This window comes from Accipiter gentilis, chromosome 26 (genome assembly GCF_929443795.1).
Source record: "Accipiter gentilis chromosome 26, bAccGen1.1, whole genome shotgun sequence".
Taxonomy (NCBI): Eukaryota; Metazoa; Chordata; class Aves; order Accipitriformes; family Accipitridae; genus Astur; species Astur gentilis.
This window is the reverse complement of record NC_064905.1, coordinates 21,526,142-21,538,302: the sequence shown is the minus strand read 5'-3', so window position 1 is coordinate 21,538,302 and position 12,161 is coordinate 21,526,142. Positions and strand designations below refer to the sequence as shown.

Sequence of the window (12,161 nt, the reverse complement as noted above, 5' to 3'; positions counted from 1 at the left end):
TTTTCCAGTAATTGACGTCAGGGCTTTGTTCCTTCCCCTTTGCTCTCTGCGTTTGAGGCCCTGAGCTGCTCCGGGGATGGAGCTGGCAGGGCTGGGTGCTGCTGGGTGCTGCGGTGGTCGTAGGAAATGGCTTCGGGTAGGTGCTGCCGAAGGTCGGGAGAAGGGAGAGTCTCGGGGTTATTGACACGCAGTCGCATCCTCCCCGTGAGCGGCGAGGTGGTTGTTACGTAAAAGCATCATCCCTGATGAGGGTTGCATTGGACTTCGTAATCAGAAGGGCGATCGCTTAACGTTTCTTGAGCTTGGGCTGAGAATTGCTTTTTTTCTTTCTTTTTTTATCCCCAGATGAACAAAACGAAGCAAGAAAGCGTTGAGACCTGTAATACAGATATTAGTGCTTTTAGTTGCTGTGTCTTTCATTCACTTCTTGAAATGGGAAAGTGGTTAACTTTGTTTTGGGGGGAAAACTGAGAGTGCTTATGCCCGTATCTCAAATACAGCCCAAAAAGATGATGTTCTAATGAAAAGAGAGCTGTGCTTTGCAGGTGTGGGCCCCTCTATTTCACAAGCCCGTTTCCTCAGCTTATTACGGTCTTGTTTGATCATTTACTTACCAAGACTCTTGACGGTTTTAAACGTTCGCATGTTTCCACTGATGTCAGCCAGACCTCCCACTTGCCTCTGTGTGAGCTGAACAAGGCACTTACTCAGCATCAGTAGTGTTTGAAATTAACTTGTTCTGCCCAAGTCTGTGCTTTTATTTGTCACCTTCTTGCCAGCTCCCTTCTAGTTACTGAACTTCTCATGGGTGTATTTCTCGTTCCTTACATTTCTTTAAAACTTCTGAATACTCCTCTGAAGTCACTGGAATGGAGCGCTTTGCAGCCCAGGGGCATTATTGCGAAATAGGGTCTAGTCAAGCGCTTTGGAGGAGTGGTTGTAGTCTCGATTTGTCATTTCGTTATCTCCTGTAATGAGAGAAACATTATTAAACTCACAGTGCTACTGTTGTGTCGTCTGCCTCAGCAAGGTGTGACATAGACAGCCTTAGTCACATAGGTACTGTATATAGGTGTTATACTGGAGTTTGACCATGGCTTGTAATGGTAATCATGCAGTTCTTGTTGGTCAATAACAAGAAAGAAAATTTTACCCTTTGGTGTTATTAATATCTTGGCTTTATTAATGTATCAATATTGATTTTTATGACTTCCTAACTGCTGCACGATGTATTTGCAGCTTTGAGCAAGAGCAAGCTCTCCCCTGTTGAACAGTTTTAACAATCATGAAAGAAAACAGTAAATTTCAACTCTAGTCTCAAAAACGATTTCTGGTCCTTAATATTTTCTTTAAACATCTCCACACTCCTCATTTTATGACTTTTCTCCTATGTCTCAAACACTGAGAGAACGAGACTGAGCCCCTGTGCAAGAGGCTAGGTTTTGTGCAAGAAGGCACACAGCAACCAAAAAAAAAAAAAAAAGTAGTTCATATTTGTGTGTTTTGCATTCTTCCCAGTTATAATGATCTGAATGTGATAAAGCATGATGAAACTTCAGTGAAATATTACTTGGATTTCTAGGTTGTCTTTTTAGTAAGCTGGAATATACAAATGCTTTTGTGTGATTGTGACCCAACTATTTAACGAGAAGATGCCACATTGTTTTATCTGCAAATGCCATATACTTTGCATTGTTCAGGTTTTGTAGGTAAATAGTTGCAGCAGAAACCTGCCCTGACTTTACAGTTAGTAGATAATAAGTTGTCACATACACGTTAGTTCCTTCTTTCTTTTCTAGCTCACAGCTGCTGGCAAGGATGTTCTGCTGCACTTTTTTCCACCGTGGTTGCTCCTGGATGTCAGATGTGACTCAAGACATACAGGACTTGTGCGTTACTGACTGACAGAGCAGTTCACAGCATCTTTGGAAGCAGACAGGGGAGTCTGTGACCAAGTGATGGTGAAACTGCTGTCCCCCCACCTGTATTTTCAGTGCTTGTGAGAGTTGCCATAAACAGCTCATACCTGCTTCTGATGCCTCTCTTCCTTTCCTTCCTGCCCATCCTCTTGTTTTCTGAGGTTTTTATTAATTGTTACTACTCTTACTCTTTGCTCTAGATCAACAGAAATCTACGATGTTGAGGGTAGAAATATTAACCACTGATAGCCGTGTCTGAGGCTGAATCTTGAGAGTTGAGATATGAAATGAGCACCGGTCCTATGGGCAGATTTTGCCTTTGCTGCGCATATGGGAAGAGTATGAGCATCCTTCAAGAGGCCGCCTCTACCAGCAGCAATGTGTACATAGAGCTGGGAGGAAAGTTAGTCGCACAGTGTCGTATTTGGGGTCTACCTGTCACAGGATGTAAGAATAGTCTTGAGATTTTAGTGACTCTGAGGTTTCTTTTTTGCTGCAGTAATTGTTCTCAGCCGCATAATTTCAGATTGTTACTCACATGTGGTTTGTTCTACAGGCATATTTCCTTTCTCTCATTACTATAGTCTCACAGTTACCTTCAACAGAGGCTAAGAAATAACTTAACTGGAGTTCACCTGCCTGCCTTGTCATTCGATTTTAATGTCTGTCTTAGAGTTTGTATCAAGAAAGAAGGGACGGCGATGTCATCTTCACTAAGCAGTGAGAAAAGAACGCCTCAAATTGTGGGGAGATGGAGGGGCCGTAGGAGGAAGAGGGACTGTCTGGAAATGAGTCAGGAAACTTTAACAGATTACATTTGGATAGAGGAGGGTTAGATGTATGTAAAATATATTGCTAGCTGTGTTAAAATAAGAAAATAAGAAATCGGGTTCATAGAACTGTAAAACTTGCCTGGCAATTATTTTTCTCTTGCAGGATTTTTCCTTCTCTGCAGTTACTAATCACTAACAAGATGCTTTCCAGCTTGTGAAATGATAGGGGTTCCGTCACTGCTTAGGAAATAAAACTGCACAGGCTCGTGCTCCTTCCTGTCATAAAGCTTTTCTCGTAAGTTTAGTCAGCCTGAATTTTTGAAGTAGTACTGTTCTCTTGCTGTATATTTTTCTCCTGTGGGAATCTGGTTTTATTCTCCTTTTGGATACTTGAACTAGATGTACATATTCCTGTTGAGTTGAGGTTTCCCATTTCAAATAATTGTATTGGTACCCTCTGAAATGAAAATCTGATGTTGCCTATGACTTTTGTAAAGGTGCCTAGCACAGCACATAGCTGCAGCGTAGCACGGCTTGCTTCCTTGTCTGGTTCTGTGCCAGCTTCGTACGTGCCGTCCAAAATTCCATTTTCCCCGTAGCTGTGATATTGTTTGCCTCATGCGCTCGTGTCTAATTTGGTGTCTGCCATCTCCCCAGGCTCTGTAATTCTTACTACCTTCCAAGTTTCTTTCTCCAACTTTGTGTGTCAAATCTGTCTTTTCCCTAACGTAGTGAACTTACTTTCTCCCCAAGTGCGTTAGCTTGTAGTTCTTCAAGTTGTCATGTCTCTGTCTCTTGTTCTTACTTGATTTGTTAATTCTCGCTGATGAATTAAAACCTGGTTTATTAACTGGCAGTAGCACCAAGTACCAACAGGAAAAAAAGAAAAAAAAAAAATCCTTGTGCTCGGTACTGTACAAACATTGAATAAGAGATGTTCTTTCCCTGAAGTCTTGAACTAATTTTCTTCTGTTAACAGCTCATTAAGAGAAGTTTTCCTGCACTTCTTTTTATTGAGCTATGGTACCCAGTCCCAAGAATACGTCACTGGACAGCTCATAGCCCCCTTTTATTGATCTCTCTTTTTTTACGTTCATCTTAGTTTTTATTCATGTCATAACATTTATTGATAATTTACTTGAGTGTGTTGCTTTCCATGTTTTATAATTAAACAAATATAGAGTGTACTTTTAGTAATACTGTAATCCTGTAGTGATCACATTTTTCAGGAGAGACTGTTTTATCATTCCAAATCTCTCCCTGTGGATAGATGTACTCCTCTGCAGTCTCACGGCAGTTTCTTCCTATATATTCCCATTGCTACATTGGGGCTGTGAAGACTAGATGTAGTAGACAACAGGCCAGAATAATGGTGCGGTTCTCTTCAGTGTTAGCACTGTGATTATGTTCCTGCAAAGGATTGATGTTTCTTCCCCCATTATCTGCAGTTTCTAAGATTAGTGTTAAGATCCTTGTCTTTTGGACTGGACTCGAAACTTCCCTTAGTTTTTAAGTTTAGTGGCTTATTTGTGGAGGGGGAGAAGCAGACCCTGGAAATGTGTGTGCCCCTCCTGAAGCTCTCAGGGGTGACTGCTGGGCTTGGGAAAAGTGTCTGAGAATGTGTTGAACCAAAGTGGATCCCTAAACTTAGTGCTTTTAAAATTCTGTAACTTTTACTGTATACAGTTTTAAAAGGAGAAGGCACCTAGGTTTTGATATGCTGTAACTTTGTAATCTCCTGGAAACAGGGCTGAGTGCTTAGTGTCTCACTATAGTTGGATCAGACATCATTTTATTTACATATATTTTCCAATTTTAAGGAAAAAATATTAGTATGTTTAATTTTTAGAACCAAACATTGGGAAAATAATGTTTCTAACCGGTGACCAGTTAAAAAGGACTCTTCAGACAGGAAAAATTGTTTAAACTTGTCCTTAGCTCAGATCCTAAGATTTCGTCAGGGTAAATTACTCCATATTAGATAGTTTCCTCAACAGTTTTGCTTCCTGCTGAAATTTCACACCACTGCACAGTCTCTCTTTCCTACTTTCTCACTGAAGTGTAGCAGGTATATGTGAATCTTTACTTCAAGCGTTGAATGGTGATCTGCGATCAGGCAGCGATGGGAGAAATGGAAGTGCGTTTCAAATACAGAAACCAAATAAATATGAGGAGAACAGAGCAGGTGCTTTGTTGCTCTTCTAGCTGGGTATAGCACGTAGATACTGAGGTAGTAGGCATCTACCCGTAGATAGACACGCACTCATAGATAAATGTGCAACCACCCTGAAGCCATATAAGGCAATGTTAGTGTAACTGGTCCTCCAGCATCAGAAAATCTGGAAACAAGCTGTGATAGCTTTATTTACCCTAGCAGGCAGTTACATTCAGTGCTTTTTCCCCTCTTGCGCTTTAGGGCTGTGTAGAACAGTCAGAAACGTAAACGCACTTTCCTTAGTCCTGTTGCAAGTGTCTGTTGTTAAATGAATATTTAATATTTATATTGGTTGTCTGCAATATTGTTATATAAATTATGCTTCAAAATACTAAAAGTGTATGTCACCATCTATGCTAACGTTACTATAAAAGCTCAATTTAGCTGCTGATAATTGTACACCTTTGTACATTCGCATGTATTTTTTTTGTTGTTTCTGCATTTAATTTAATTTCCAAAAGACGTTAAAGAGATTTCAGTGATGGAAGTGCTTAAATGGTTTTAATCAGGCTTTGATGTGCACAAATCATTAAAGTGAGTAGGATGAGGAGATAAGAGTCCACAATTCTCTTTGTATAGTTTGGCTGCAGAGCAACTAATAGAGTATTTTTCCTATAGGGGAGGGTAAAAGCAAACCAAAAAAGCCACATCAAAATGGGAATTTAGTTTTTGTGTGATGTTATGTATTTTGTGGGCAGAGGAGTAACCAGTATTTCGGGAAAAAAAAAAAAAAAATCAGAGATTTGCCAATTTCATTTTCTAACGTTTCATTACTATTAGCATAAGCATTTCCTTATTTAAAGATAATTTAAAAATTGCTTGGTGAAAGTCCAAATCTGAAAAATTGAGCCATTAAGATGAAAATTTCAGAAAAATTGAATATAGAAAAACGGGTTAAAGAACTTAATGGAGGAACACATTGTAAATTTAATTTAGCGAGTTGTACTGTATTTTGGCATAAATAAGACTGGTAACATAATGGAAATTGCTGTGATTGAAAAGTGCTTGATTTTTCAATCATTTCTTAATACTATTTTGTTCTTTTAACTGCAAGTGCCGTGAAGCATAAAGATGGGCCAAGGTGAGGTAAAATGGACTGTTATTTCTCCTATATCATGTCTTTTTTTGATGTGCTGGGTGGTCCTGCATGGAAAAGAGCTTACTGATGATTTTGTGTGTTTGGAGTAGGTTTTTGTATATTTGGGTGGGTAAGGGGCTGCTGGTGGTAGGCTTTTCTGTTTGTTTGTTTGAGATTTACCATTAAACCTTCCAGTTTGCGTGTGGTTTGTACGTCAGTGACCCGTGCAGGTATGTAGCTACTGCAATTCATACTGGCTGTAGGCGGAAAGCAGTATGGCCACTGTACCTGCTTGATACATTGTTTTAAATTGACTGGTGAAGTTTGGGAGCTATATTTAATTTTGTCCTCGTGATGCTGATAGGATAATGATATGGTGAAAACTATGGTGTAGATAGCCTTTAAAAGATAAAGGGTGAAAAGGTTTTTTCCTGGAGCAATGATTACTTCTGCTGAAATACCTGCACCAATTATATTTAACGAGGAAAAAATACGTTTGTGCTGTGACACATTCTTAGCCAATAATTACCAGAAATATGTTTTACTAGGAGAGAGTTTTAACAAGTAGTCTTCAGCTTAAATTTGTTAATCACTAATAAACTCCTAAAAAATGACTTTTTTTCCTTCATTTTTTTTCTCCAGTTTTCTCTTTTTTAAGAAAAAAATTACATTTTTTTTATGGCCACATGAAGCATGATCCACGCTGAATTGACATTTAAAGATGTTTTAACAGTGTCCTCTTCATGCACCTAATTGGCCCGAAGAGCTCACATTGATTTTTTTGTTTGTTTGGAGTTTTTTTTGGGGGTAAGTCCAATTGCCGTTCGCTCTGCCGATGCAGAGGAGCAGTGGGGTGTGCGTGGGGGGGGCATGGGCAGGGAGAGGGGAGCACCGGCGTGGCACTCCCGCTCGCTCCTCACGGCACACACAAGCATGTATTTAGTCAGAGGAACGTTAAAGTACGTTCAGTCATGATTTGCTGACAGGCTCGAAAACTAAAGATGGTAAAAAATGGGTGTGGTTTAATCTTTGTTTCTATTGAAGAGGAATACAAAATTTGGATCTCATTGGCTGGTATAATGGGGTGATTTCTTGCTAGCAGGAGTGTACTTTGTATTTATACAATTTATTTTAATCCATTATACAACTTAATATTTTTTTGAATTATTATGTGTAAGTAAATAGTGAATCATAGCTTAAAAAAATTAATCTTAGCTTGTCCTTAGTAGAACTCAGTTAGTTCAACCAAAACCAAGGAGTTGCCATCCGTGCCAGGTGCCTAAGAAAGGCAACAAAACTGCTTAATTGAAGCTGGTTTGTCCACCACATCCCTGGAAGCTTTAGCATTGAGAAGCATTTCTTGCCACTTAATTCCTGTAGCACTTGAAAGTAGTTTTATCTGTTAACAGAGACATTATCAGATTTAAGCTTTGTAACAGACTGATGCCCTGGAAGTCTCTGTATAAACTGAACTGGTCTATTGCATTAAGTGTTTTGAAATTTAACTGAAATTTGACAAGACTTTTGCAAGGTTGCTTGTGTTTTTCTTTAAATCCATATGACAGAAAGCTTAACTCCCTTCTCTAGTGGCAAGGTTCACCGAGTCTTGCTGACTTTAATTTATATATGTAATGATTCTATGTTTTGCACTTTCATGTCTGTCAAGTCTTTTAGCTTACAGTTAAAAATACGTTAGGAACAGCAGTTCAAAACCGGCTTGCACAACGCCTTTACTAGTTTATCAAATGCAGAAGTTAAGTTTTTGGTCTGGGTTGACCAAAAACTGTTTACATATCTTCTGCGGAAGAGACTTCGTAATGAGTATTGTTCATAATTATCATATCTCTGGTGCAACTGCGTGGCCCTCGGATGGGAGCGGGTTGCACGCGAGCGGTGCTGGTGCTCTGCGGGGACGACCGCGAAGGCACCGTTTGATTCCCGGCTGTCCTGCCTGGGACACAGGGACCCTGAGAACAGGGAGCAGTGCAAGTTCTCTCCGGGGTGTCTCTTTTTGCTGCTTAAATCTGATAGACCTGTGAACAGCATGACTTTTGTTTTAAGGCCACATCCAGAAAAGTGAGAAAAGCTGTAAGAACTTTTGAGGGGAAAAAAACCCCCAACTTAACGTCATTAGGGGAAAAAGGGTAATGTCACTTTATTAAAAGGGTTTGTATAGCTAAATTAACGTTTATCAACTGTTTCTTGAAGCAATTGATACTATACTAAATGTCTTGGTACTCAGTGGCTGCTGAAATTTTAATGTTTTTCTCAGTCTGCTTATGAGGATTATAAAATACAGGTGGCATTTAATAGGTAGGATGAAAGGTTAAAACTTCCCAACTTTTTAAACTAGTGTTTGTTTGGAAGCACTGCACATCAAAGCTGTGGCTTTCCTGCTGAATTTCAGCTTACCTCTGTAGATAGTTCTGGTCCCTTCCTCTCACTTGAAATTTTTTTTTGCTTTGTCTGCAAATCTTAAATACTCCTCTTCTCTAGTGGGCTTTCCAAAGTTTAACTAATATGCATTCTCATCATCTTAGTGTACTTAAATTGAAAAAGAAGGTTTTAAGTTACCAGAAAGTATCCCAGGTCTCAGAGCTGTCGTGTCATTCACGTATTGATAGCAGTTTTTAGACAGGTAGCAAATGTTAATGAATTTGGTACGTTTTGCATACAAGTTAGGGTTGAAAACTGGGAATTGGAGTTAAAGTTCTTATTCTCTCTCTTCTGGTATGCAAAATTGTGGATTTTAAGCAGTCTATGAACCCTTCCAGTTCTCAAAATGCAAAGCAATCCTGGAAATACCGTAACTGCTAATGGGGACTGTTGGTGCTATGTGAGTTCAAGCTGTCACTTTTGAAAAGATACTTCCATGCTGACATGCATGAACTCGGTTGGCTTTTTGATGCTTCCCCTCCACCCCCTTCGGTTGTTCTGGTAACAGTGTGGAAACATTCACTATGTTGTGCTACTCGGTCGTTCTGTAGCATACCTCGAGAGTTTTCCCATGTTTCTGAAGAGAGTTAAATTATGAAATGATGAAGTTCCTTAACACCGGCTACTCTGCTCACCTGCTCTCCAGCATCCTCTTGGTGTTCTTTCATCAGTCGTAACCATGCTGCTCATCAGCTGTTGCAGACAAAGTCCACCTATGATGCTGTGATGCAAAAAACATAGGCAGTAATTTAATGAGACTTTTGTGGATTTGGGGGGGGGGGGGGGGTGTTTGTTAGATTTTTTTGTTGTTGTTTTGTTTTAAACAGGTTGCTTATTCCTGCTCTCTAATGCTGATATGACTCTTTTGGGGACCTTGGAGTGTTTGAACTTAACTGTGTTAAAAAATAACCCTGTTCCCAAAATACCTATTTTGAACCTGCACAGACTTCCCTAATTCAGCTTAACCAGCTCCAATAAATGGCTGTGTCAGCACAACGAGGAGAGTGGTGCGGGCAGGAGCACGGCACAGGGTGGGAACTGCTTTGGGCGTCTGCCCTGGACCAGGGACTAGGAACCACACCTGTACTGTGCTCTCAAATTTTAAAAATTACCTTTTGCTTTAAGTACCAACTAGAGCTGGGTGCATGATGTATTAATAGCTCCAAAATATTCTATTACTGCTGCTTGTGTTGTGAAGATGCGTCGAATAAAAGGTGTATTTAGCAAATAAGCTGTGCTTGAAAGAGCAAGGGGAAGAGTCAGAGATGCTATCAGTATTTATACAGCGCTGTCATGTGGAAGAGGCCTTACTACTGTGAGCAGTTACAAAAGATCTAAGTGGTTTGTACAGTGCCAGAATTTATTATCTCAAACCCTGATGTTCATTTTCGTATGTTATGCAGTAGAATGTGTGAACCTTGGTTACAATAGGAAGTCCAAGATAAATGTCTTTTGAGACAGTGCAAGCGGATGATCTTTCAATAAGGCTGGAGGAAATGGCAGTTAAACCTGGGTAGTGTATGTGATAAACTTTTTCTCTCCTTGCTTTTTCTGTAGTTCTGTTAAGATGGGAGAAGTATGTGAACCTTGAAATGAATGTGATTTTTCCCTTATGCCTTTTCACTCTTTTAGTTTAGATGGCACCTCATTAAAACGTTGTGTACTGTTTCAAATCTTATACAGAGCATATTTATCAGAGAATTTCTGTGATGTGAATCCTTTCTTAATTCTACTGCCGTAGAGTTCATAACACTGAAATGTAATGATATCTTTTATGAAAGTAAATTAATGTGAGGAAGTCAGAACTATAATAGCCAGATTAATGTTGGATGTCTGAATAACTATTGCTTAATAAAATTTAAACACCAATTGTCTTGGCTTCAAAGTTGAAACAGAAGAACATGTAGGCACAGGAATTTGGTTATTAAGTTTCTGCCCAATTAAACTGCAGAATATTGTTGGGAAACAGTATTAGAATATGTTTTGGTTAGCCTGTGTGGACATGAAAAGATTGCATGTAAAAAATTTTGTGTTCGTGATGCTCCATCTTTGCACTGTGCAAATTATAGAATCTACCAGCGATGGAGAATTGAAAGGATGAGGAGAATGTCATTGAGTGTGAGATTGAATTGGGCTGAAGTTTGCCGAGTTGAGATTTGCATGAGAAGCAAAATTGTATTCCCGGTGGATGGCAAAGCTCTGCTGAGTTCAGTCTGCTCTGTAGTACTTTTGGTTTTCTTATTTTCTGAACTGTAGGATGTCAGGACTTGAGCTTCAGATGATGTTAAAAAGAATGTCGTTGCCTTGGTTAAGAAAGCCCATATCCCTGAAAGTAGTTTTGGTATTGCAAGATGAAGCAAACAGAAATGCAAAAAACTTGAGAAGGTGTCGCAGATGAGTGTTTTAAAGAATTTGATCAGCGGTTTATGTCTAAAAAATTATATGGGCGCCATCAATCCTTTATATCGCTTAGGATTACGAAATTTAGCATGCTAATTGATCACTTACCTTCCATCCAGGCGTCTGGTGTTAGTTCGCTCCAAAGTTCGAGCCCTCGGGTTTCCCGAAACAGACTTTCAGGCATCGAATCTCATAAAAATAAATAATTTAATAGAGTGGTGCAGCAGCAGGGTCGGCTCTAGCTGGATGTCTCCGAGGAGGGACCAACCCGAACAAAGAAATCCCTGGGCAATTAAACCTCTCCAGACTAATCACCCGCCCCTCACGCGCTCTTCACGCGCCCTCCACGCACCCCTTGGTCCAATAGTGATCCCGGCCTGGGATCCTCCGACTCCTTATTGGACTCCCGCACCGTCTCCAGACAGGCCGTTCGTTATCTTGTCGAGTTGCAGCTGCTGTTGACGATGGTGGCCTTGAAGCCTCCTTATCTCCCGACTTACGCTGGCGCTGGAGGTCTCTGTTTTGACTAAGTGGGTACACGTTCAGTAAATCTAAGTGAAAGTTTACAGCTTGCGGCCTAAGGCTTTGGCAAATCGAGCTACTCGCAGCGAGTCAGTAAAGCTAAGCAAACAGCATCCTAAATCACAGAATATTACAACTTCAAGTGATTCGTTCCATTTAAAACTTACTTACTTGAGCTAAACGACTAATATCTCTTAATGTCGAGAGGCATCCCTGCTCAAGGGGAGAGTTTCATGGCATGCAGTCCAGTTGCCATCCAGGGAGAACTCAAATCGGGCTCATCCAGCCATCTGTTGGTGGTAAAAGATCTCGTTGCTGGAGATTGCCACCATGCAGCCACACTGCCTAGCCAGGAGAGCTCTAAGCAGGCTCACGTAGGCCGTCACATTTATGGGATAACGTGGTTGGCTCGTAGACAAATTGCATCCAGTGGGAGAGGTACGCACCAGGCTCCTCGTACCCACCACCTTCCCTGTGCCGCTCTGCTCCTTGGTGGGTTTGCTAGAGGAGTTCTTGGCCTGGCTACGGCTCAGGCCTTTACCTCCTGTGGAGCTGGTACCAAAATACTGCTGGTTTGGTTAAAGGGGGTCGAGCGCATCCATCAGAGAAGGCAAAGTTGAAATTCTGCTTCGCTTAGCAGCAGAAATGAGTTTTACTTCTGGCTCAGGCTCGGTTATTGATAACAAGAGTACGCCGAGGCTCCTCTGTCTTACCTGACTCTGAGTCCTGACTTGGCGTTGTGGTAGGTGCAGAAAATGACCATTTCAGTAGATGATGGCTTTGCTGTATCACAGCATTCAATCTTAGAGATATTCTTT

The 12,161-nt window shown here is 40.6% G+C and overlaps 1 protein-coding gene across 6 annotated transcripts in view; it reads left to right on the top strand.

Moving 5' to 3' along the window:
• AFF4 (ALF transcription elongation factor 4) overlaps positions 1–12,161 on the top strand; it is a 56,136-nt gene that overhangs the window by 1,097 nt on the left and 42,878 nt on the right. Inside the window, exons 1-2 of one of the 6 annotated variants that reach the window (XM_049830020.1) lie at positions 90–136; positions 1,800–1,961. The exons of 4 other annotated variants lie outside the window; for them this stretch is intronic. The gene's annotated coding sequence lies outside the window, so the exon portion shown is untranslated. Of the gene's footprint in view, positions 1–89; positions 137–1,799; positions 1,962–12,161 lie in introns of those variants that run through there. One more of the 6 variants, XM_049830021.1, reaches the window with a different exon arrangement.